The sequence below is a fragment of the Choloepus didactylus genome, chromosome 3, assembly GCF_015220235.1.
Source record: "Choloepus didactylus isolate mChoDid1 chromosome 3, mChoDid1.pri, whole genome shotgun sequence".
NCBI lineage: Eukaryota > Metazoa > Chordata > Mammalia > Pilosa > Megalonychidae > Choloepus > Choloepus didactylus.
Window position 1 is genome coordinate 108,082,919 of NC_051309.1, and position 24,912 is coordinate 108,107,830.

Genomic DNA, 24,912 nt, shown 5'->3' on the forward strand with positions numbered 1-24,912 from the left:
CTGCCGAGGAAATCAGTAGGGGCACCAAGGGTTTCTTCCATGGCTCCTCAAAGCTGAACTTTCTTTGCCTGTCGAACAAATGTAGTCCTTCAATTAACTCTCCCCTGCAGCCATGAGAAACCAAGCATTTTTAAGTCTGCTTTGTTACAGCCTTTGTATGGGGCAAGTAGAGTTAAAGTCCACCTTCAGAGTCATGCCTCTAGAAATCTGAATTTGTTAATCAAAAGCTGTGATCATTGATCAGTTGTACCCACCCCTGGTCTTGCAGAAGGATATTTTTATGTTCATTTCTGTTATTGGCAGGCAAGTCATGGCTCATCTCCATGGCAGGCTGCCATGAAAGCATTGGATGGGCACCAGTGCCACTACACAGAGAAAGCAATTTACTGTTCTTTACTGTATTTGATCATCCTCTACTTCCCAGTCTTCCCTAGATGTTTGCATTTTTCTTCTGGGCTCCAGAATTTCAAAGAGTTGTTTTAGGCAGTTCCTGCTCATTTAATTTTTGTTTTGGTGGAGTGACTCAGTTCTGGAAATCCCTTCTCCACCATTTTCCCATAATCCTCCTCTGTTCTATGGCTTTTGAAGCTGAAATTTTTAACTCAGCACTTTCCCTGTTAATTCAGCCCTTTAAATCTTTTATGTAGTTTTGAGGAAAGTTCCTGTCTTTAAGTTTCCTTTGTGACATTTACCCCAGAGGGTTTGGAACAATGGCTTTCCTCAGAGTCAGCATTCAGCCATCTCAAGGAATTGATCACTGGTAGAGATCTAGGATCAGGCCATACATCCTGGTATTTTAGTGGCCTGTTATTTATGTCCCAACATGGCACCAGCAAGATGTTCCAGGAACCAGAGCTCCAGTCACCACTGCTGCCTGCCACATGACAAGGTGGAGTGGGATGGATGTCATTGTAGGGAAGGTAAAAATCACAGGTTTTTATCACAATTTACCAGCCTCTTCCACCTGCTCCTCCACTGGTGCTGCACTATGTTCCCCTAGACTCTTGAGTTTCAAAATGTGTGATTCAGATAGTTCTTGCTAGTTACATAGTTCTTTTGGCACATTGACTGATTCCTAGATCTTCCTACAATGCCATCAATCCTTATGAATAACTTTTGAATGTCTCCTGGTTGAATGTTCCCAAGGGAATAAAAGGGAGTGAATTGAAAGTAAATGGTCAATGGATACTGTAAACCCTTTCTTCAACTCATTATTGTTTGAAGACTTGGGAAAGCTTAAAAAAACAAATGACAATATTTCCTACTCTTAACAAATGAACTTACTTCTTTCCAGCCTTCACTTGATACCCACTATTCTGAAATTTGAATTCAGAAATACTTGGTTCTGAAGGCTTTTCCTCCCCTCACTCTCCACCCAACTCTTCAATATGGTGTCATGTAGGGGATGTTTATTATTTTAACTTGAAATAAACTGAAATTATTTGCTTTGTAATTGTATCCTCTAAGACAATTGGCTATTTCCAAAATATTATAAATTACTCCTTTATGAGTGACTGGTGGTCTTCAATCATCATAATTTGATAAAGATTATATGGTGATATTCTGATCACCAGAGTACATTCCTAAAAATTCTGCTAAGTTATTAGTTGACCAGCTGCATACCTTGAAGGGCCAGCATGAATAGGACATTAGATATTTCTCTTTTCTATTAATCTTTGTATGTAATTTAGTAAGCAACTTCTGATCCTCTGATGTTTGTAATAGCACTGTGCAGCTAGTTTTCAGAATCCTGAGACCTGAGTGAATAAACTGAGTAAACGAATTCCATATATATGACCATTATTCTTATCAAAAGAGAGTTTGGACCTAGCTATAGAGCTACCAATTTATTTCAGTTTTATTTTTGTTCCACCAATTTTGTTCCTTTTATATGCTATGGCTTACTTCTAAATAATGTGAGGTATTTGCCAGACAAATGGAACTTAACCCACTTTATACTTTCAGAGGATACTGAACAAAGGTAATTTGTGCAATAATCATTTGCTAATGAACTAAATGCCACGTGTTTTGGTATGTGATTATCAAACATAGATTTGCCCTCATTCTACTTCAATTTCTGAGTAATTTTTACTGATTTTCCAAAATTGATTTTCTTTCAAATCCCAGAGCAGTTTATGTGATTTGTAAAGTAGTAAAAGGTAATCCAGAGTTCCTCTGTATTTTTTATTACAGTTTAGGAATAAAAATCTCTATTTCTCAAGGGATTTAGTGAGTGGATCAGAACTGTTGTTTAAACCATGAATATGAAACTTTTTATCTTCTTTCTTTTGATTCAATTTTATTGAAATTATTCACATACCATAAAATCACCCAAAGTGTACAATCAATTGTTCATGGTATCATTATATATTGTGCATTCATCACCACAATTAATTTTTTTTCAATTTTAGAACATTTTCATTATTCTAGAAAAGAAATAAAAATAAGAAAGAAAACTCAAATCCTCCCACAACCCTACCCCCCCATTATCGACTCATAGTATTGTCATAGAACATTTATTACTGTTGATGAAAGAATATTAAAATATTAAAAACTGTAGTACATAGTTTGCAGTAGGTGCATTTTTCCCCATATAGCCTTCTATTATTAACATCTAGTAATAGTGTCATACATTTGTTCTAGTTCATGAAAGAAATTTCTAATATTTGTTCAGCTAATCACAGACATTGTACACCACAAGATTCACTGTTATATATTCCCATGTTTTAACCTGCAACTTTCCTTCTGGTGACATAAAAGACTCTAAAATTTCCCCTTTCCACCACATTCACACCATTCAGCACTGTTAGTTATTCTCAAAATAATGTGCTACCATCACCTCCATCCATTTCCAAATGCTTAAGTTCAACCTAGTTAAACATTCTGCTCATGTTAAACAATTGCTCCCCATTCTTTAGCCTCATTCTATACCCTGGTAACTTATATTTCATGTCTATGAGTTTACATATTATAATTAGTTCATATCAGTGAGATCATACAATATTTGTCCTTTTTGTCCTCAAGGTTCATTCATCAATCCGTTTCTTTTAAAGATGGTTTTATTCATGTATCATATACTCCACCCTAAGTAAACAATCAATGGTTCCCTGCAGAATCATGTAGTCATGCATTCAAAACCACCACCACTAGGGCCCAGCAGAGAGGAGATAGTGCTAGCAAAAACAGCAAAAAAAATTAGAGACTTTTGAAGTTGGGGGTGAGCATAATACAGAGAAGGGCTGGGTTCAAAGGCATATATGCAAACCCAGGGGGCCAGGGCCCTTCTCTGAAAAGATGGTTTTACTGTTTGTTGTTTGTTTGTTTGTTTTGCACCTCAGTTGCTCTCCAACCCCTTGTCTTTCTGTTTTGCATTTCAATAGCCCATCAGAACTGCAAAGATTGAATTAAAGTGTTTTTCTTTTAATAGTCTATACTGGGCCTTTCTTTTTCTTTTTTCTTTTTTTTAGCTTTTTTTTTATCTTTTTCACCCTGGCAGTGTGGGACATGACTCCCAGGGATGAGCCTGGACCTGGCATCATAGGATTGAGAAAATCTTCTTGACCAAAAAGGGGAAGTGAAATGAAACAAAATAAAGTTTCAGTGGCTGAAAGATTTCAAATGGAGTCAAGAGGTCACTCTGGAGGTCTGCGCTATATAGATATCCCATTTTAGTTTTTAGAGTATTGGAATAGCTAGAAGAAAATACCTGAAACTGTAGAAATGCGACCCGGTAGCCTTGATTCTTGAAGACAATTGCATAACTATATAGCTTACATGGTGCGACAGTATGATTGTGAAAACCTTGTGGCTCATGCTCCCTTTATCCAGTGTATGGACAGATGAGTAGAAAAATGGAGTGGGATGAAGGAGATGAAATACTTCGGGTGTTCTTTTTTACTTTTATTTTTATTAATGCACAACTATATGATGGTACTGTGAACAGTTGATTGTACACTGTGGATGTTTGCAGGGTATGTGAATATGTCTCAGTAAAACTGAATTTAAAATTTAAAAAAAATGACACCCTTACTTTACATTCTGCTCCCTCCACCGTAGGAGAAAAATAGATAACTCATAATTAAGCTAGCTCCCTACATTTACTTAAGTGGGGATTTCTTATTCTCAAAGAAAGTAATTGCCTTAAGAATGATTGAAGTATTCAGGGAAATTTTTCGAATTTCTCATCTTTATATCATTCTATTTAGTTCTCGAGAAAAACCGCATACAAAATAAGCATTCACTACATAATAAATATAAGCAAGAGATTTTGTAAATCATGATTATCAAAATACTCAATATTATTGTTATCCAAACTATTACCAAATATCAGATTTCCATTATGATGGTCTGCTTGCAAATAAAATTTATATTAATGCTTATAGTGAGAGTACTTTAGATTTAATTAATTAAGGATTAATGGAGTCAAAGTAACCAGCTCCAGAAAAATTTAGATGCAATAAAAGGAAATTTTTACTAAGTGGAAATAATACAAATTCATGTGGTTTTCCAATTTGCATTTCTTCTTAGGGAATCCTCTGGTCCATGAAAAAAAAAAACAACAACAACAAGAAAACAAAAAACCTGTTGACAGACAATCAGCAATGGCATACTGATGATTGCACTCTATTTCTAGGAATACGTTTCAGGACACATGCCTCTAATATAAACACTTAAGCTTTAAGTCCTTGCTCTATTAATCCTTGGGTAGAAATTTAAAAAATAATTTGCTTTATCCTCTTGCAGGTGATACAGTCATCCCACTGTGTTTTTCCTAGTGTGGAAAATGTGTTGTTTATAAAAACCCAAATGCTAACTTCTGCATGAAAAATGAGTAGGTTTCTGATACTTTGCCTGTAGAGCCAATAAGTCTGCACATCAGGTAAGCTCCTGTCTCATGCCCTTCTGTTTCTGTCTCTGTGTTACACTGACCAGTCTGACCACCCTTTGGGGGACCATGCTGGATGACACTAAAAGGTTCACCTGCGGAGGGAAGCCCATCCACAACTTCATCAGCACCAGCACATTCTCTGAACACAGTGGTGGATAAGATCTGAGTGGTCAAGACTGATGCAGCCACACCCCGGAGAAAATCTACCTTATTGGCTGTGGATTTTCTACTGGTATCGGTCTACACTCAACATTGCCAAAGTAGGAATGACCACAGGCAATAATTCACTGTCAGAAACGTTTTTCCCAGGAATCATAGATCATTCCTTTAAATTAATTGATACTTACCCCCTGCTACCATAAGAGCATTGATGTACACTGTAGAACTTGGGGTGTGATTATGGGTAGAATATGGCACCAGAAGGAACTGAGAGCATATTCTAAAGAGATTCACCAGCTTTTCACATGTGAACAACTTAAGCAATTTGGACAGAAGAGTTGAAGTTATTCCTGATAATGGTCAACAGGCAGCTAGACTTTTGCTAACAAACATTTCTTAACCCATTCTTGTCCTTTCTGAAATACAGGTCACCCCAGGCTCCACCTGTGTCATGATTGATTGGCCTTGGAGATGGCTTGTTTGCTGTCATTGGTGCATAAGCCCTCAGGACTTCAAGAAACCCATCCAGAAGGTGCTGAAGGAAATGAGCAGGGGTTTTGTTGGCTTTTCCTTTGAAGCTGTTGGTGGAATGGACACCATGGTATGTACCATAACATGCTCAGATTAGTGCTTCTTTGAGAATATGCTTGTAAACACAGAATATAACTATTATAATATTTTATATTATGAATTGCAATAGTCTATGTCCTGTTTTTACCTATGATTATTTTATTCATTATTATAAGGAATCTTTCATTCCATAATTTAAGCAAACATTCTCAAATCATAGTTCCCCTCTAGATGTTGTTTTATATTAAGCTACTATAAATTTATTTTATTAAATTTTAGTTTAAAAATTGAAAATAACATTGATATAAATAGTACAAATTTGATTCTCAAACTGAAAATTTTATTTTCCCAACATTCTTAACAAACAAAGTGTTTAATAATTTTTATATGTTTAATGGATTCAGATTTCTTTTCACCTGTCATACTTTGACTAAATGAGTAATGATCAATATTAGGTCAAAAATTCATTTTATTATTTAAAATATGCCCTAAAGAAAGATACTGTTCTAATGCATCACTAGATATCCCCAGAACAGATACCACATACCTTACCTAACAATTAATAGGCACCCAGTATCTATATTTTGTAAAAAAAAAAAAAAAAAAAAAACCTATAAAGGATGGACAAATTTTACTTACAAACAGGTTTCAGACAATATATCTCATAACAGTACATGCATATAAAATAGCATCAAAAAACATACGTATCTCATAGCATTACAAGCATAAAATACCATTCCATGTTGTTACATGCATATAAAATACTTAGCATAATGTCACCTGGCTAGTGATAAGCACTCATTGAATTTTAGCTAATGGTATAATAAAACACTAGTTCCAGTCTTGAAGTGCTTACATCATCTTTGGAATGTCCATAATATTACTTTCAAATATATAAGTATCATCATTTGTGATGACTAATGTCACTCCAGCTATATTCCAGCTAGCCAGAATCCTCTATAACAGTACTGAAAAATTCCCCAGATAAATTAATTCCTTTGTTGAGTTTCCCCAGTAAGCCCAAGCTTTTTTAGTTCTATAAAGCAGCACCTAAGATTAATGACCTTTGCCTCCTTGATCTGGCACAATATCCCACAGACAACTGAGTTCTAAGGAAATACCTACTTTTGGCAAGATGTCAGTTTTCTCCTTAGGTTCATTTATAGTGTTTTTCTTTCATTTTTTCACATGATCTAGATTGTTATTTATGCTGATGATTCCTGGTGTCTAATAACCACAGTTTCAATGGATGTATGATCTTTCAAACCAAACAAGCCCAAAGGATTAATAATTATATATTCCTGTAGACTGTTAAAGAATTTTCTTAGTACGGAATGCATTCAAAAACCTGACAGGTGGAAAAGACCTTCTGGACTGTCTTTTGAGAATCCAAAATAATAGGTGTGATTTAAATTAAAATCAGTATCCTGTTTTGGGAGATGAAAATAACATTTATGGCATATACAGTTAAGAGATTGACAGTAACATAGTGATCCATCAAAAAGATTATATCTTTTTCACCATCAAAATACCTGGTTTAAGTACAAGGTTCAGGTACATGCTTACTAAATAAAAGAGAAATGATTCACCAACATAAGATTGCATAAATTTCATGTGATGATGAAACATTACCCTGTTTTGAGGAACCAACTTTATCTATGTTTGTAATGATGTTTGCCTCTTTAATACTTTATATAAAAAAAGTTATATATACACAAACACATCCATCCATTCCTAAACCAAAAATATTTTCAGCCCATCCCCTAATGCCACAACACTAATGTATGCAGAAAAGTGAAGAAAGAAGCCTAAGACAAAATCTCTACACTCTATATACTCACGATCTAATCTTACGTTACATGATCTCTTACTGTGTATTGTGAGTGGGAACTATCAGAGAACACATTTTTACAAGGCTAAATGTTAATTTCATTCCAGCTTTAGGTGTTGGTATGCTCTCATGAGGCATTTGGCAAACTGTCATTATAGGGGTTCCTCCATATTCCAAAAACCTCTCTGTGAGCCTTATGTTGCTTTTGACCAGACGCACCCGGAAAGAAACAATTTTTAGTGGTGTTAAGCTTAGGGACCAAATTTTTATTAACCTCAGCATTTGCCCCTTTTTACAATTGACAAAGCCAGGTTTGGAAAAGCAATGTGGTCAAAGATAAATTAAAAGTCCTGATGTATCTTTTGGCTCCATATCTACTAGATATGAAACTAGTGCAGACAGAAACACCCAAGACATCCCTTCTGATGTGTGAAAACTAGCTTGGACCGATAGCAAAACCTCTTTTGATGGTGGTGACTGGATAAGGCACTGATATAACAAATAGGGTTCTTGCAATCAATAACAACAGTTCATGTCTGCACTTGATTTCCCAAATTTAGACAACTCCTAAATTGGCTCCATGATTTTGGGCATTATCATCTGTACTATAATTTCTCTATAAGAGAGCTGATAATGAAGGGCCCTAGTTTACTGAGTGTAAACCAAAATGCAAACAAGTCCAATTGCTACAAAAGAATATTAAAGCACACTATCGCTTATCAACCCCAGTAAGAGCAGCCTGTGGAATAACACTCGATTTATACACTTTGATTTACATTCTGTTTGAAAAGTCCCCCCTCCAATTCTTCTACTTATCCCTCTTTGAACCTATCAATGATGTCTTCTTTTTACAGTTTAAGAGTAAAGATTGCATCCCCAAACAAAGGCAATATACCAAAGCTAAATGTCTATAAGAGGGGGATGGGGAATATAAGAGAGTGATACAGGATTCTTGGTGGTGTCGTTTTTGTCTGACCTTTTCATTGTATTTTATTTTATTTTACTTTTATTTTTATTCTATCTTTTATAATCTTATTCTTTATTTTTTTTTCTCCTTTTCCTCTTTCTTTGCAGAAGAAATGAAAATGTCCTCATAGAGATTGTGGTGGTGAATATATAATTATATAATTATACCATGAATCATTGATTGTTTACTTAGAATGGATTGTATGGTGTATGAATAAAACTCTTTAAAAAATAAACAGAAGGATACAACGCTGAAGAAAATGTGGAGAGAGGGATGTACCTATTCATGGTTAGTAGGGAAGTAGAACGGGTCAGCCCATCTGGAGGGCAGTGTGGTGGTTCCACAGGAAGCTAACTATGGGGTTGCCATATGGTTCTGCAAGCCCATTATCAGGTATATTCTTGGAGGAACTGAGAGCAGAGACATGAATGGACATTGCACACTGGTGTTTATGGTGGCAGTACTCATGCTTCTCAATGGATGGAGGTGATCTAAGGATACTTCAACTGATAAATACAATGGTAAACTGTGGTGTATAGATACAATGGAATACTGAGCAAAGGCAAGAAGAAATGAAGTTGTGAGGCATGCACCTAGGTGAATGGACCTTGAGAACTGTATGTTGAATGAAATAAGCCTGAATCAAGAAGACAAACATTATAACACCTCACCAGTATGGACTAACTATTATGTGCAAACTCTGAGAATTCAGAGAGCATACATTATCAGGGGAAGGCTTACAGTAAAGTTTCCTAGATTGTAAGCTCTTGCGGCAGTCACATCTATTCATGAGTTTTAATGGATATTTCTAAATTCTGACATAATGAGCTGTTTGTGTTTAACCTGCTCCATCCCTATAACTTCAGGTGACATCTGAGACTCAGAGTCAGAGTTCAGTTGTTATGAATGTCTCATTACCGCATATAGCAAATGTTAAGGAAACTGAAAAAGAGATCAGACTTTAATTAGAGATATGAACAAAACAGACATGGTTAGAACTAAGGTAAACCAGAAAAAAAGGGAAAATGATGATATTAGCTGTGTTTTAAAACTGTGACTTCTTTGTGAGACCAAAGGAAGAGATGTTTATTTGGTAGAAAATATATATTTTCTATAGCATGCTATAAATGTAACTTGTATGGTCAGTTTACTCAAACACCATAATTACATGGAACCTTGAATGGGGCAAGACCTGGTTGGTTTGTACAGGTTAGCATGAAATCCTGATACATCCCAGAGTAATTTGGGCAGAGAATAAAAAGTATTTGGTAAATACTTATGAAGCTTTGTAAGTACTTATGAAGTATTTGTAAATACTTATGCAGCTTGTTACCACAAAGGAGAGGCTAAGCCGATTTATAATGGTACCTAAGAATCACCCCCAGAGAACCTCTTTTGTTTCTCAAATGTGGCCTGTCTCTCTCTAAGCCCACTCAGCTGGTAAATTCAATGCCCTCACCCCTACATGGAACATGACTCCCAGGGGTATAAATCTGCCTGGCAATGTAGGTCATGACTCCTGGGGTTGAGCCTGGACCTGGCATCATGAGGTTGAGAAAGCCTTCCTGACCAAAAGGGGAAAGACAAATTAAACAAAATAAAGTTTCAGTGCCTAAGAGATCTCAAATGGTATTGAGAGGTCATTCTGGAGGTTATTCTTATGCATTATATAGATAGTGCTTTTTAGTTTTAGTGTACTGGAATCTCTAGAAGATAATATCTGAAACTGTTGAACTCCAATCCAGTATCCTTGATTCTTGAAGATGAACATATAACTATAACTCATACAGAGTGACTGTGTGATTGTGAAAAGCTTATCGGTCACACTCGGTTTATCCAATATATGGACAGATGACTAGAAAAAAGAGGGACAAAAAGTAAATGAATAATAGGGGGGTAAAGGAGTATGAGATGTTTTGGGTGCTCTTTTTTACTTTTACTTTTACTTTTATTCTTATTTTTTGGAGAAACTAAAGGGTTCAAAAAATTGATTTTAGTGATGAATGCACAACTGTGTTATGTTACTCTGAACAATTGATTGTACACTTTGGATGATTTTATGGTATGTGAATATATCTCAATAAAATTGCATAAAAAAAGATGACTTGTTGGCAACTGTTCTCTTTCAGTATCTTCAATATATAATACCACTGCCTTCTTGCCTCCATGGTTTCTGATTAGAAATCATCACTTAGTTTTATCAAGCTTCCCTTGTATGTGATGAATCACTTTTCTCTTGCTGCTTTCAGAATTCTGTCTTTATCTCTGGCTTTGAGAGTCTAATTAGTAAGTGTCTCTAATTAGTAAGTGTCTCTTTCTTGCCTAGGGTTTTCTTGTTGATTGCTTTTGTGCTATACCTCCTTATTCTGTTTGGTGTATTTTGGGCTTCTTGGGCCTGTATATTGAAGTCTTTCATAAGAGTTTGGAAATTTTCAAACATTATTTTCTCAAATATTCTTTCCCCTCTCTTCCACTTCTGGGACACCCTTGACACATATATTTATGTGCTTCATGCTGTCATTCAATTCCTTGAGATGCTGCCAAAATTTTTCCATTCTTTTCCCAATCTGTTCTTTGGTCTGTAAGATTTCAAATATCCTATTCTCTAGTTCACTGATCCTTTCATTTGCCTTTTCAAATCTGCTGTTTTATGTCTCCATCGTATTTTTTATCCTATCTATTGTGCCTTTCACTCATGTAAGTTCTGGGTTGTTTTTATGTTTTTGGTTTTTTTTTTTTTTTTTTTCCTTTTTTTCAAATTCTTCTTTATGCTCACCCAGTGTCTTTATAACCTTTATCACTTTTGCCTCATTTTCCTTAATCCCTTTGAATTGTTTTAGGAGAGTTGTTTGATCATCATTAATTAGTTGTTTCAACTCCTGTATCTCATCTGAAGTTTTAGTTTTTTCCTTTGTCTGAAGTTTTAGTTTTTTCCTTTTCCTGCTTCTTAGTGTGGCTTGTGATTTTCTGTTGGTGTCTAGGCATCTGATTTTCTTGTTTATTTTTCTGGAGGTCAGTTTCTCTTTCTTGCCTAGGGTTTTCTTGTTGATTGCTTTTGTGCTATACCTCCTCTTTGAAACTTGGTTCTACTTATTCTAGGCCTTAGAACAGCTCATGGTTAACTGATTAGAATTTTTTCAGGTCTTATTCATCTGACTCTTTCCCTGAACATATGGTATGATTTTTAAGATTGTACTATTTTTGCAACTATTTCACCCCAGGAAAAAACTTACTTTTCCCTCCCTCTCCTTTCATTACCTCTAGCTACTTTTACCTGAAGAGTTAATTCTACAAGTAGCCCCTCACCCCTGAAAGAACCCATGCAATTCCATTGTTTTCCATCCAACACAGGCCCAGGACCCATGAAGGGGTGTAGATATTTCCAAATGTCCTATGGGGGAGAGCCAGAAGATACCAATCTTCTCTGTGACATCTCCCACATTCTGTGCTTTCTAGTCCTGCCCCACAGATGTTGCCATTCCACAAAATGCTCTCTTAAGTCCTAAGATGGCACTGTTCCTTTAATTCTCAGATTTCACCCCTGCCAGATGTACAGTTGAGACAGAGTTTACCAGCCACATTTGCATGTGTGTGTGGGTGTGTGGGTGGGTGGGTGGCCGAGACAGGTTGAAACAGTTTCTCAGATCCCAGACCCTGGAATCTGAAGTCTCTAATCAACGGTCTCAAAGTGTGCTGGAATTTGCTCACCCCTCTTTCCTTGGGGAAGAGCTGCCCTTAAGCAACCTGTCCTCTGCTTCCCCAAGAGGTTACTATGTGTCTCAATCAGCCTTACTTCCACCACTGCTGGGGTAGGTTCAAAATGGAAACTGCCAGCTACATTTTGCTGTAGGCTGGTCAAAACTGTAGCAGTAAGACAGGGCAAGACGGTGGCATAGGGAGGTGTGGAATTTAGTTAGACCCCTAGAGCAACTAGTAAATAGCCAGAAATAACTAGAAAATAGTCTGGAACAACTAGGGGGGCATCCATGACTGAACACACATCATGTACCAGTATGAAATGGGTGGAACAGCTGAGATTGCAGCATAGAACTGGAAGTGAAGCTCCCCAGTCTGCAGAGCTGGCACCCGTCCCTCACCAGGATGGCAGTCTGAGAAGGAAAACTTCACTGCGGGAAAAAGAAGCAGTGCTTCATGGGAGTAAGGGAATGTAGCTCAACCAAGCTTTAACTGGGGTTTTAATTAGCAAATTTGAAATACTGAATACATGCTATGAATACAGATAAATATGGAGCAAGTAGGAAAGGAGCCCAGAACTTTATCCTAGCAGAGAGAAGGTGGGACTGATGGAAAAAATTTAATTATAACAGAGAATGTTGCAGTCCACTGAGCTCAGACTGCTGGAAAAGGGCTGTGTCTCACAAAAAGGTGCACCAGATCCAGGTATCAACTCCATTTCTAGCCTGGTGAAATGGAGGGCTGGGGACTGGCTCTGAAAAGGGAAATCCTTTTTTTTTTTTTAATTTTTTTATTCTGATTGTTCACATACCATACAATTATCCAAAGATACAAAGTGTACAATCAATTGCCCCCAGTACCATCATACAGCTGTGCATCCATCACCACGATTAATTTTTGTTCAAGATGAAGAAGAAAAATAATGAAAAGAAAACTCAAATACTCCCATATCCTTAACCAATCCCCCTCCATTGTTGAGTCATAGTATTGGTATAGTACATTTGTTACTGTTTTTGAAAGAACATTGAAATACTATTAACTGTAGTATATAGTTTGCAATAGGTATATATTTTTTTCGGTATATGCCCCTTTATTACTAACTTTCAGTTGTAGTGTCATACATTTATTCCAGTTCATGAAAGAGATTTCTAATATTTGTACAATTAATCTTGGACATTGCCCACTACAAGGCTTACTGTTTTATACATTCCTATCTTTTAACCTCCAACTTTCCTTCTGGTGACATACATGACTCTGAGCTTCCCCTTTCCACCACATTCATGCACCATTCAGGACTGTTAGCTATTCTCACAATGTGCTACCATCACCTCTGTTCATTTCCAAACATTTAAGTTCATCCTAGTAGAACATTCTGCTCATACTAAACAACCACTCCCCATTCCTTAGCTTTGTTCTATATCTTGGTAACTTGTCTTTCCTGTCTATGAGTTTACATATTATAATCAGTTCTTATCAGTGAGACCCTGCAATATTTATCTTTATATGTCTGGCTTATTTCACTCCGTATACTGTCTTCAAGCTTTCATCATCAACCATTTTTTTAAGATGGTTTTGTTCACTCACCATACTTTCCATCCTAAGTAAACAACTGATGGTTCCCTGTATAGTCACCAGCCTCACCACTATCTATATAGGGATATCTACACTTCTTCCACAAAGCAGGAGGAAGAATTAAAGAAGGTAGAGACAAAAGAAAAGGAAAAAGAAAGAGGGAAAAAGTGACAGCTAGGAAGCAGCAAAGGGAAAGATAATGTTAGATCAAGGTGGAAAAAAGAGTCAGACAACACCACCAATGCCAAGAGTCTCACACCCCTCCCCTATGCCCCCCTCTTATCAGCATTTACCTTGGTATATTGCCTTTGTTACATTAAAGGAAGCATAACACAATGATTCTGTTAATTATAGTCTCTAGTTTATGTTGATTGTATTTTTTCCCCAATACCTCCCTATTTTTAACACCTTGCAAGGTTGACATTCATTTGTTCTCCCAAATGAAAAAGCATATTTGTACATTTTATCAAAATTGTTGAACATTCTAGGTTTCACTGAGTTATACAGTCCCAATCTTTATCTTTCCTCTTTTCTTCTGGTGGCCCACATGCTCCTAACCTTCCTCTTTCAACCATATTCATAGTTATCTTTGTTCAGTGTACTTACATTGCTGTGCTACCATCACCCAAAACTGTGTTCCAAACCTCTCACTCCTGTCTTTTCCTATCTGTTTGTAGTGCTCCCTTTAGTACTTCCTGTAGAGCAGCTATCTTGTTCACAAACTCTCTCATTGTCTGTTTGTCAGAGAATATTTTGAACTCTCCCTCATATAGGAAGGACAGTTTTGCCAGATATAGGATTCTTGGTTGGTGGTTTTTCTCTTTCAGTATCTTAAATATATCACACCACTTCCTTCTTGCCTACATAGTTTCTGCTGAGGAATCTACACATAGTCTTATTAAGCTTCTTTTGTATGTGATAGATCACTTTTCTCTTGCTGCTTTCAGGATTCGCTCTTTGTCTTTGACTTTTGATAATCTGATTATTAAGTGTCTTAGCATAGGCCTATTAAGATCTGTTCTGTTTGGAGTATGCTGCTCTTCTTGGATTTGTAATTTCATGTCTTTCATAAGAGATGGGAAATTTTCATTGATTATTTTCTCTATTATTGCTTCTGCCCCTTTTCCCTTCTCTTCTCCTTCTGGGACATCAATGATATGTACATTCTTGTATTTTGTTTCATTCTTAAGTTCCCAGGATGTTGCTCATATTTTTTCATTTTCTCCATCTCCTCTTTTGTGTATAGGCTTTCAGGTGTTTTGTTCTCCAGTTCCTGAGTGTTTTCTTCTGCCTCTTGAGATCTGCTGTTGTATATTTCCATTGTGTCTTTCATCTCCTGTGTTGTGCCTTTCATTTCTGTAGATTGTCAGTTGTTTTTTCAAACTTTTGATTTCTGCCTTATGTATGCCTAGTGTTTTCTTTATAGCCTTTTTCTCTTTTGCCATATCTTCTCTAGAATTTTTGAATTCCTTTAGCATTAGTTGTTTAAATTCCTGTATCTCAGTTGAAGTGTAAGTTTGTTCCTTTGGGCCATAACTTCCTTCTTCTTAGTGTAGGTTGTAGTTTTCTGTTGTCTGGGCATCTGACCTCCTTGGCCACTCCAGTCAGGTTTTCCCAGATGAGAACAGGCTCAGTTCCCAGAAGGAGGGAATATTCAGTATCCAGTTTCCCTAATGGTGTGTTTTAGAGGATTGACACATCCTGTGCTTTTCTGCCCAGCCAGTGGCACCTGTCAGCCTGTCACTCTAGAGGTGTATGGAGGTGTGGCCCCTGGCTGTTTTCCTCCAGGGTCTTCAGTCTTGTTCTGAATGAAAGGTAGGTAGTAGAGCTAGGCCCCACCTCTTTCCTCTTGGTAGATATTCCCCCTACAAAGATGTAATTTGCATATGAATAGATTCTTTGTTTCTCTGACTCTGCTATCTCCACCCTTGTCTGGGTCAGAGTGCTGCAAGTTTAAAATGGCTGAGGCTTCCTTTACTGCAGAACATTGCAAGCTGAAAACAGTTGAGGCTTTCTCCACTGAGCCACCCAGAGAGAGAGAGAGAAAGGGACAGAAAGCCCCCAGATTCACACATTGTCCAGAGATAGCACCCAATCCTTTGGGCTCCCCATCCTGAGACACATACATCTCCTGACTCTCCAAGGTCAGTCATCACCAAAAGCCTCTGTCTGCTTGTTGGGGATTTGCAGTCTATTTTGAGTGGTTAACATTAAAACCCCAGTTGGAGCTGGGCTGAGTTATATTCTCTTGTTCAGAGAGTGCTGCTCTCTAGCACCATGAGGCTTCCATGAGGGAGGGGCTCTTGGCTCACATCTGTAGTTTTTACTTACAGATTTTATGCTGTGATCTCAGTCATTCCTTCCAACTCTGGTTGGTGTATGATGAGTGGACTGTCATGTTTGTATCCCCACAGTTATTCCAGGTTATTTGCTAGTTATTTCTGTTGTTTATTAGTTGTTCCAGGGGGACTAACTAGCTTCCACTCCTCTCCATGCCACCATCTTAGCTCCTCTCTTGGGGACTTTTTTACTTTACATTTTTCTCTCATTCTAAGTAGCTCAATAGAGAAAGCCTCAGGCATTTTCAATTGTCAGCACTAACCCAGGCAAGGGTGGAGTTAAGATAGTTAAGATAGTTAAGATAGTTAAGATAGTCATAGAGTCAAAGGAAAAATTCAAGTATTGAAGATAGTTCCCTAAAGGGCTTATCTTCCCTAAAAACAGGAGCGGAGGTGGGACCCAGCTCAAGTGGCAGTCCTCCCTCAGATAACTCAGACCCCAAGTTCTTGGGTAAAAAATAAAACAAAAACAGTTTAAGCTTGACTTCTGACACCCTCAATCCCTGGCCAGGACAGGGTTCACTCAGAATTAAATGCACTACAACTCTTTACACTGGTGGAAACTGCAGACTGACAAGCCCACTGCTAGGCAAGATAGGAAAAGCACAGAGTCTAGAGGTCTCACATGAAAGCCTGGCAATCTTCTGGGTCTCACCTTCAGGGAAACCTGATACTGATTACAGTCTCCTCCTGAGACCTGGGCCTCTCTGGTCTGGGAAAATCTGATTGGGGTAATCAAGGAAAGCAGATGCCTTGACAACAACAACAAAAATATGAATCACACTAGGATAATTGAAGGTATGGCCCAGTCAAAGGAACAAACTTGCACTTCAAATGAGATGCAGGAGTTGAAACAACTAATTAAAGATGTTCAAACAAATCTAAATCAATTCAAAAATCAAATCAATGTGTTGTCAGCCTCAGCTCCTCTCTGCCAGGATTAAACCAAAGTTTTACCTTTGCTGAGCTACTTTCCTTTGATCCCAGTTAAAACTACTTAAAGATACACCCTTTAGGGAATTATCTCCTTCACTTGACTAGTAACTCTCAGACAACTTTAATTCCACCCTTGCCTGAGGCAGTGATGAAATCTGAGAGTTCTGGCAGTTCTAACAGGCTATTGAAAGGGAAAAAGAAAAGAAAAGAGAAAAGAAAAGAAAAAAAAAAAGAAAAGAAAAGAAAAGAAAAAGAAAGAAATTGAGAGAAAGAAAAAAGAAGGAATAAAAATCCTTTTCAGAGCTGGTTCCCAGCTCCCAAGATTTGCCAATCAAGAGCAAGGGTTGGTATCTCTTTCTATGTGTCCCTTTTTCTTAGGGCCCAGGCATTTTTCAGTATTCTGAGCTCCTCCAACTTCAAAAGTATGAGGGCCCAGGGCCTGGGGCCCCACCCCCTCCTCCATTACTGAGATCACACTGCTGTCTATATGATGAGGCAACAGGCTCCTTCCCAGCCAGGAGGGAAAGCATTTAAACTTCCCTCCCCTAATCACTGTGAGTAACTAAATCTTGGGATAGCTTGTAATCGAATCTCATGAGATCCTGTTGTATGCAGCTCCCATGAGAAACTCCATTGTTACAAACCTTTATAAGCCTCCTCCCCTTCACATGTCTCTCTCTCTCTGTAGAATGGCAGAAGACTGACTTCACTCTCCCAACTCACCACCATCAGGATGTCTTCTGTAAGTCCCTAATTAAACTCATGGGTAACTCCATGCTAGGTGCCTTCTTGGGGCTTAGGACTAATCTGGGTTGGAACATCTGGCTTCCCATCTGGGAGACCAAGAGACTGTCAGTAGTAACAGGAATGATGAGTCTGGGGGCAGTCCCAGGATGGCCTGAAACACCCATGTGAGGAGTAGTGCCAGCCCTCCTGGATGAGTGGGGGCCACCAAGGGAAGATGGCAGTACCTGAGACTCCCCGGCTGGATTTCTGGTTCTCTTGCAGCAGGCTGCCTGACAGAATTTCATAAGAAAAGGGAGAGCTGTCAGGTCACCATGGCTGTTGCATGGCCTCTGTTAGGAGCTGTGCACTCAGCCACAGAAGATGCTCTGGCAGTCAAAGCTAAGGTTTGCTGCCTAGAAGGGGAACTTTAGTTAGAAAATAGACAGAAGATTTGAAGAATATGTTAAATGAGAGGCTGCACCATGTAGATAAAGCTTAGAGAATTTAGCATGCCAGTATGCTAGAGTAAGAGGATGCAATCTGCCCAAAGGACAAGTCAGGTATATCACTAATTCTCCTGACGGGGATCCCAAATTGTGGGACCTGGTTGATTTTTATTCACGTAAGGACAAGCCCCCATCTGACTGTGAACCTGAAATTGAGGAAAGCAAGCATGCTTGTCCTTTGGTCAAACAAAAGATTGAAATGGAGCAAATATAACAGCCTGATCCCCTGGCAAGGGGGAATGGTGCTGCAGCTGCCGCTGCCCTGGCAGCACTTCCTGATCAAAAGGTGCTGGTTACAATGTGGGATTATAATACCATGGAGTTATGGGAAATTGGGAATCAATACAGACAAAAGCCCAAAGAACTTTTACCAAATTGCTGCTGTGCGTGTGGGACACTGGTAGAGGGAATACTGATTTCAGGACATGAAATAAGCGGACTGGTCTCTATTACCATTCATACTTCCCCCCACCAACATATATATTCTTTAACCACCTGACCTGAATCCAGATCGCTATTAAATTGGTTAGTGACTCAGTGTAAAGAAATTTGGCCCAATGTGGGGGACATGCCCCAGTTCACCCCCACTGGAGCATGCTTGGTGAATTGCAAGATATATTAAGAGGGCTAGGAATGAAACCTGCAGTTTATGCTGCTAACTTTGTGGGACCAGATAATGAAACTTTCACCAGGGGCATAAAAATGCAATCTTACAAAGTACCCCTAATCAATTATACAGGACACTGGTGCCCATTCTTAGCATATTGGTGGGGCAACCCATCTCAAGGGCTGCCCAATTAGTAGCAGATCTAAGAGAATGTGAATGCCTAAGGTGAGAATGGGTTGATGTCAGGGCTATGGGCTGTACCCCAAAAAGACATTACTTTCCAGACAGATGTAGGCTGACCTAATAAGCAACAGCACTAAAATTGAAGATACCAATAGACAGCCAAACACTGTGCTACTAAGGTTTTGGAGTAAATTACCAAGAGGGCAGAGACACACCAAATTTAAAACCAGACCACTGGAGGGAGAAACAATCTCTGGCCCCCAAAAATTGACCCTTACAGTACAAAGAGTGACCCATTCCCACTGCCAAGGAGGCATGGCCAGCCTCTTTTCCCCTTGCACAGTGTATGGGTCAGAATCCCCAAATAAAAGCTGTATATGGGGGATATCAAGAAATTACTGCTACCATCAAGGAATTAGAGAGAGTAAGCATTACAATCCCCACTCACAGCCCACTTAACAGACCAGTCTGGTCAGTAAGAAAAACTGATGGAACCTGGTAAATGACTTTCGATTACAGAAAACTTAACAAAGTAATGCCTCCTTTGTTTGCAGTTGTATCAAATATAACTACTTTGTTACAGGATATAAGTACACAATTAAGCCAGTTTCATTTTGTGCCAGGCCTTGCTAATGTGTTTTTGTTAGTTTGTTTGTTTTTTGATATATCCTTAGACCCCTCCAGCCAGCCTGCATTTGTCCTCATATGGGAAAGACCACAATGGATTTGCCATGCTACCACAAGGTAATCTTCATGGTTTCACTATTTGCCATGGTTTGGTAGCTCAAGATTTAAAAATGTGGAAACCTTCAGCAGAGATCACTCTCTTTCGTTATACTGATGATGTAAGACAGGTAACTGCCTTACAGGATTGGAAACCACCACTAAGATTGTTTCCTCTGCTGAAGTTGATAAAGTGCAAAATTATCCCACTCCACATACTCTTAAACAGCTTTGTGGGAGCTGAACCAGCTGGACCCATGGTGATGCAGTGAAATAACTTGAGGTGAAACCACAAGTTGCAAGAGTGAGAACAGATCAAAGGGAGTGTCCTCTCGAGCCACAGTTTCTTGAGTATTTATTACCAAAAAACAAGAGTGGGGATGTGAGGGAAGGCAGTGCTGCAAGTTCACAAAAAACAAAGCCTATTGTGAATGCTAAACTAAGAGCAGTAAGAGCTGGACACTGGAACATAGCAAAGCAGGATGTTCCCATGGTTTGTGATGGGAATCAGTAAAGACATGACATTCCTATCATTTGCGATAGGAATCAGGGACAGGAAGCAACACATATTATAAATCTTTTATCCATAGTATTCCCACATTTCCCCCCTCTCTATTAATTGACTGCATAATAGTTGAGGGATGATCAGGGAAGGCGGCAGGGGTGGTGAAGGTGAAGAGCTTGATTTCTGCTTGGCAGATTCTTTGGAAAAGTTTAATGGTGACTCTGAAGGAACAAATAAGAATGAAAAATAAAATTAAGCCTAAACCAGTTAAAATCCAGATACGTATATTGAGGCCTTGGAACCAATTAGAAGGATTTAACTGTATAAGATTGTCATTAAGTGTATGAAAAATTTTTTGTTGTGTTAAAATTTGTATTTTGTGAGTTGTTGCTTGAGGTTACATTGAAGATTGGAGATTTCAGAATTTACATTAGGTGTAAAGGCACCTAGTAAATGGGCTTTGATTTGAGACCAGTCATTCAAAGACTCGTTCCATATTAAGGAAGTGAAAAAAATTTTAGTATACTTCCAATCACATTATAAGCTAAATTGAGTGCCTATTGCATGTTGTCGTCCTCCAATCCATAGTACAGCAGTCTCAAGAGCATCAAGGTGAGTAAGGATTTCATTATCAATATTGGTTTGGGAAAGCATGTCTTCTGAAAAATTTGTCATTACTAGATTAACTACATAAGCAGTTTGTACAGATTCTGCTGAGGCTGCCACTGCTGTAGCAGCAGTAGTGGCTATAATAACAGCAGAAATAATAAAAGCATTTAGCATTCCCAGAAACCTTTTTACATGGAGTTGAGCAAGAACATGGTTAATTTGAAAAAGACTAGAAAAGCTTTCCCAGGGTCGAGTAAGATTAACAGGCAGCCAAACTTGTGCTTGTCTACAGAGGACAAATATATCGGTTAAATTATAGGTAGTGATGTGATGAGAGACACAAGATGAGAAGTAGGCCCTGGAACTTAAGGTAATATTGAAAATATTATTAGAGTAAGACACATTAACAGAGGGAGTTATTAGAAACATAAAAGGGTGTGTGGTACACATCATAACTGAATCACTATAATTTTGTGGGTGGTTTATGGTAAAGGTTTTATTTTTTCTAGTATAGCTTCCATGAGACACATTTCATGGAAGGAAAGGTAGGTCAAGTCTCCAGAGGTGATAATGCCATGGGCTGGAAACATTAGTGGAAAGGGCTTGTATCCGGAGAACAGGGCCTGAACGTTCCCCATTAGTCCAAATAATACTACTGTTGGTGTGTTGAGAAAAGTTAATATATCATCCGTGACTAGCAAGACGTCCTTGAGGCCCCCAGTCAAGGATAGTATTATTATGTAATAGACCAGCTTCTTGAGGGGCAGAAGCTCAACATGGATTCCGTACTACATTTAGTGTATTAGGATTCCAAACAGCATTGATATGACAGTGATTAATAGGAGGCTCAGAGGAAATGGCAGATTCATTAGTAGCATTAATAGTAACCGCTAAGATAAAGGTGAGGTTGGCAGTTTTGTTTTCTTGCTTAGGATAGTAATGTAAATATTCCTGAGGAATGACTTGAGGGCAAGAAGTAGATGGGTGACTGGAGACACAAATTGGTAGTAATTGTGAGAAAAAAGTAGTAGTTTGGTTTAGACGAAGCCAATGAACATTTTCTATAAGAGGGCTGTTAGGTGGTACCCAATGTCCCCCGGTCCAATAAGTGTCTTTGGAATATATAAGGGGATCTGAGTCCCATCAAGTGACAGGCTTAAAAAAGGGGGGTCTACTATATGTGCCCAATAAGTGTAATTAGTAGAAACAGGTGGTAAAAGCATAAGAATTAACACCAACAGAAAAAATATCTGCGAGGAATTATGAGACACGATTGCAAGATAAGCAAGAAATCTATTTTTAGTTGTAGCTGGAGTGTTGGTGCTACACAATATTTCCACGGCCTTTTGACCTAATTGTTTAAGACCACCCCAGGTTACTCCCTGTGCATGCATAGTTGTGACCAACAGCTGTGCGTGTCGCTTTCTGTCATCAGCCAGGTTCATCTGTTCCAACTGCGGGATTGGGTTTGGTTATTGTTTTTTCCAGCTCATGATATGGTTTGATGTGTCTTGCTGGGAACCACCATGGTCCTGAATGAGTAAGCATACAAGCATATCCTCTTCCCCAAGTGAGAAGGTCATAGGGTCCTTTCCAGGAACCATCACCTAATGAATCTTCATACATTACTTTGGCTTTTGGTTGGGTGGAATTTGATAGTTGTTGAAAATGACACTCAACTGCAGTGAGCCCATTAGTGTCAAAATTTAAAAAATTTAAAGTAAAGAGAGCAAGTGCTAATTTGCTTTTGGGATTAGCTTCCATACTCCCCATTTTTGTTTTTTAAGAAGTTGTTTGAGAGTGAGATGTGCTCTTTCGATAATGGCTTGTACCTGAGGATTATGGGGGACGCCAGTAACATGTTTAATATTCTAATATTGTAAAAAGAAGCTGGAATGAAAGTGCATGGACATCCCATGTGACTGATTGCTTCAAGGATGTGTTGTTTAACATTTTTTACTCATTCTCCAGTTAGCGGGGTGGCATGTATAAACCCAGAGAACGTGTCATGTGAAACATGAACAAAACACTGATGTCCAAAAGATGAGACATGTGTTACATCCATTTGCCACAGTTGATTAGGGGCTAAGCCATGAGGGTTAACTGTAGAGTGGTAAGATGGGCCTGCATCTTGCTGGCAGTCTGAGCAGGCTAGAATGATTTCTTTAGCTTGGGCTAGGGTAAGTTGGAATTCTTTGACAAGTGCTTTTGCATTTTGATGAAAAAAACTGTGTGAGCATTGTGCTTGCTGAAAGGCTAAGGTTAGTCCCACTAGAGATTCAGCCTTTTGATTTCCTTCAGTAAGAGGACCAGGTAAATTAGAATGAGACCAAATATAGGTAACAAAGACTGGCTGATATCATTGATTTAATAGAGTTTGCAAAGTGAGAAAAAGTGTGTACAAATCTTGGTCATTAATAGGTTTAATAAATGCCTGTTCAGTATGGAGGAAGGTATAAACTACATATTCAGAATCACAGATGATGTTGATAGGCTGACAGTGAAATTGCTTGAGAGCCATAATGGCGGCAGCTAGTTTGGCTCCTTGAGTGGATGTATGGTGTTTAGTAATAACCGACTGCCAGGTAGAATTTTGGTACTAAGTGATGGCAGCTTTAGTAGTTTTTCCTGATCCATCTAAAAATACAGTTATGGCATTGGGAAGAGGTCTGGAGCTAACCTTTGCAGGAAGCTTAAGGTGCAGCAAAGGAAGTTGTTGCAGAATTTTATCTGCTGGCAGTGAGAAACTGAGTTGCCCTATGTAATCAACATAGGCTGTTTGTAATTCTGCAGAATTGAGTAAGGCTTGTTGAACTAGTTCTTGAGGCAAACAAACATGTATATAATCAGGATCATAACCATTAAGTTTTTGGCAGTGGAAGCGGCCTTTAAACAATAATGATGCAAGATTACTTATGTATGGGGTTAATGTTTTACAAGCGGTGTGAGGAAGAAATAGCCATTCTATGCAGGTTAGATGTGGGGCAAGCTGACCTGGCAGTCCAGTAGGTGAAAGGGCTTTAGGAAATAGACAGAAAAAGACATACTGGAAGAGTAGGGTTTTGTCCAGTAAGTTGCTGAGACTGAGTGGCACGATTAGCTATTTGAACTTCTTGTAAAGCTGCTGGGGTTAGTGTATGGGGGTAGAGTAGATATTATTATTTTGAGTACAGCCCTTTTGAAAATGTCCTTCTTTCCCACATTGGAAACAAGTGGGTGGAGGATGAAGGATGGTAGCTAATGCTTGAGCTTTCTGAGTTTCAGTTCCTACATTTTGACAAGCCTCTATAAATTTTTCAATAGATTGGGCAGTAGCTCTAAGGCTGCTAGTGCTTGTTTACAGTCTGCATTGGCATTTTCATAAGCTAACTGAAGTAAAAGTGCAGAGGCGGCGTCAGGATTGTCTATTTGATTCAAGAGTGCACTTTGCAATTTATTTAAAAAATCTGTGTAAGGCTCAGTAGCACCTTGTTTGATAGTAGAAAGGAACCCTGGATATATTTTGATTCTGGTATTTTATTTCAAGCCTGAAGAGCAATTTGGGTGCATTGAGTAAAAACCTGGGCATTTTGTTGTGCCTGAACGCAAGGTTCCAGATAAGCACCGGTACTGGCAAGAACATCAAGGCAAATGGGAATTTGTTGTTCCAGGTTATGAAAAGAGCACTGAAGACAGCCCTCTTGAAATTCTAATTGCCAAACACTGAACTGAGCAGGAGTCACAGTAGTCTTATGAAAGTGATTTCCAGTCCCATGGGCACATTTGATAGCTACTAGCAATGGCTTCTAAAATTCCCTTAGTAAAAGTGCTTTGAATGCCATTATCTACAATGCTTTTATGCAATTCCTTGAAGACAGTATAGGGGAGGCCATGATGCGGAGGCTGCCCTTGTCTTAGGATTACAGGGAATGCAGTACAGTCTCCCTGTAATGCAGCAGTCATTAAGCACTGTTCAGTTACAGGACACAAGGTAAAAGTGGAGGAGCCTCGCTGGAAGAAATGGGGGCAATAGGTGGATGAGGAGGTAGCCAGGCTTCATCTGTTTCCATGTGAGCTGACTGCTTAACTTCATCAGGAGAAGCAGAGGGGGAGGAA

At 38.6% G+C, this 24,912-nt stretch overlaps 1 pseudogene; it reads left to right on the top strand.

Moving 5' to 3' along the window:
• The first annotated feature begins 823 nt into the window (after window positions 1-823).
• LOC119530379 lies at window positions 824-8,362 on the top strand (annotated as a pseudogene).
• Window positions 8,363-24,912: the final 16,550 nt, after the last annotated feature.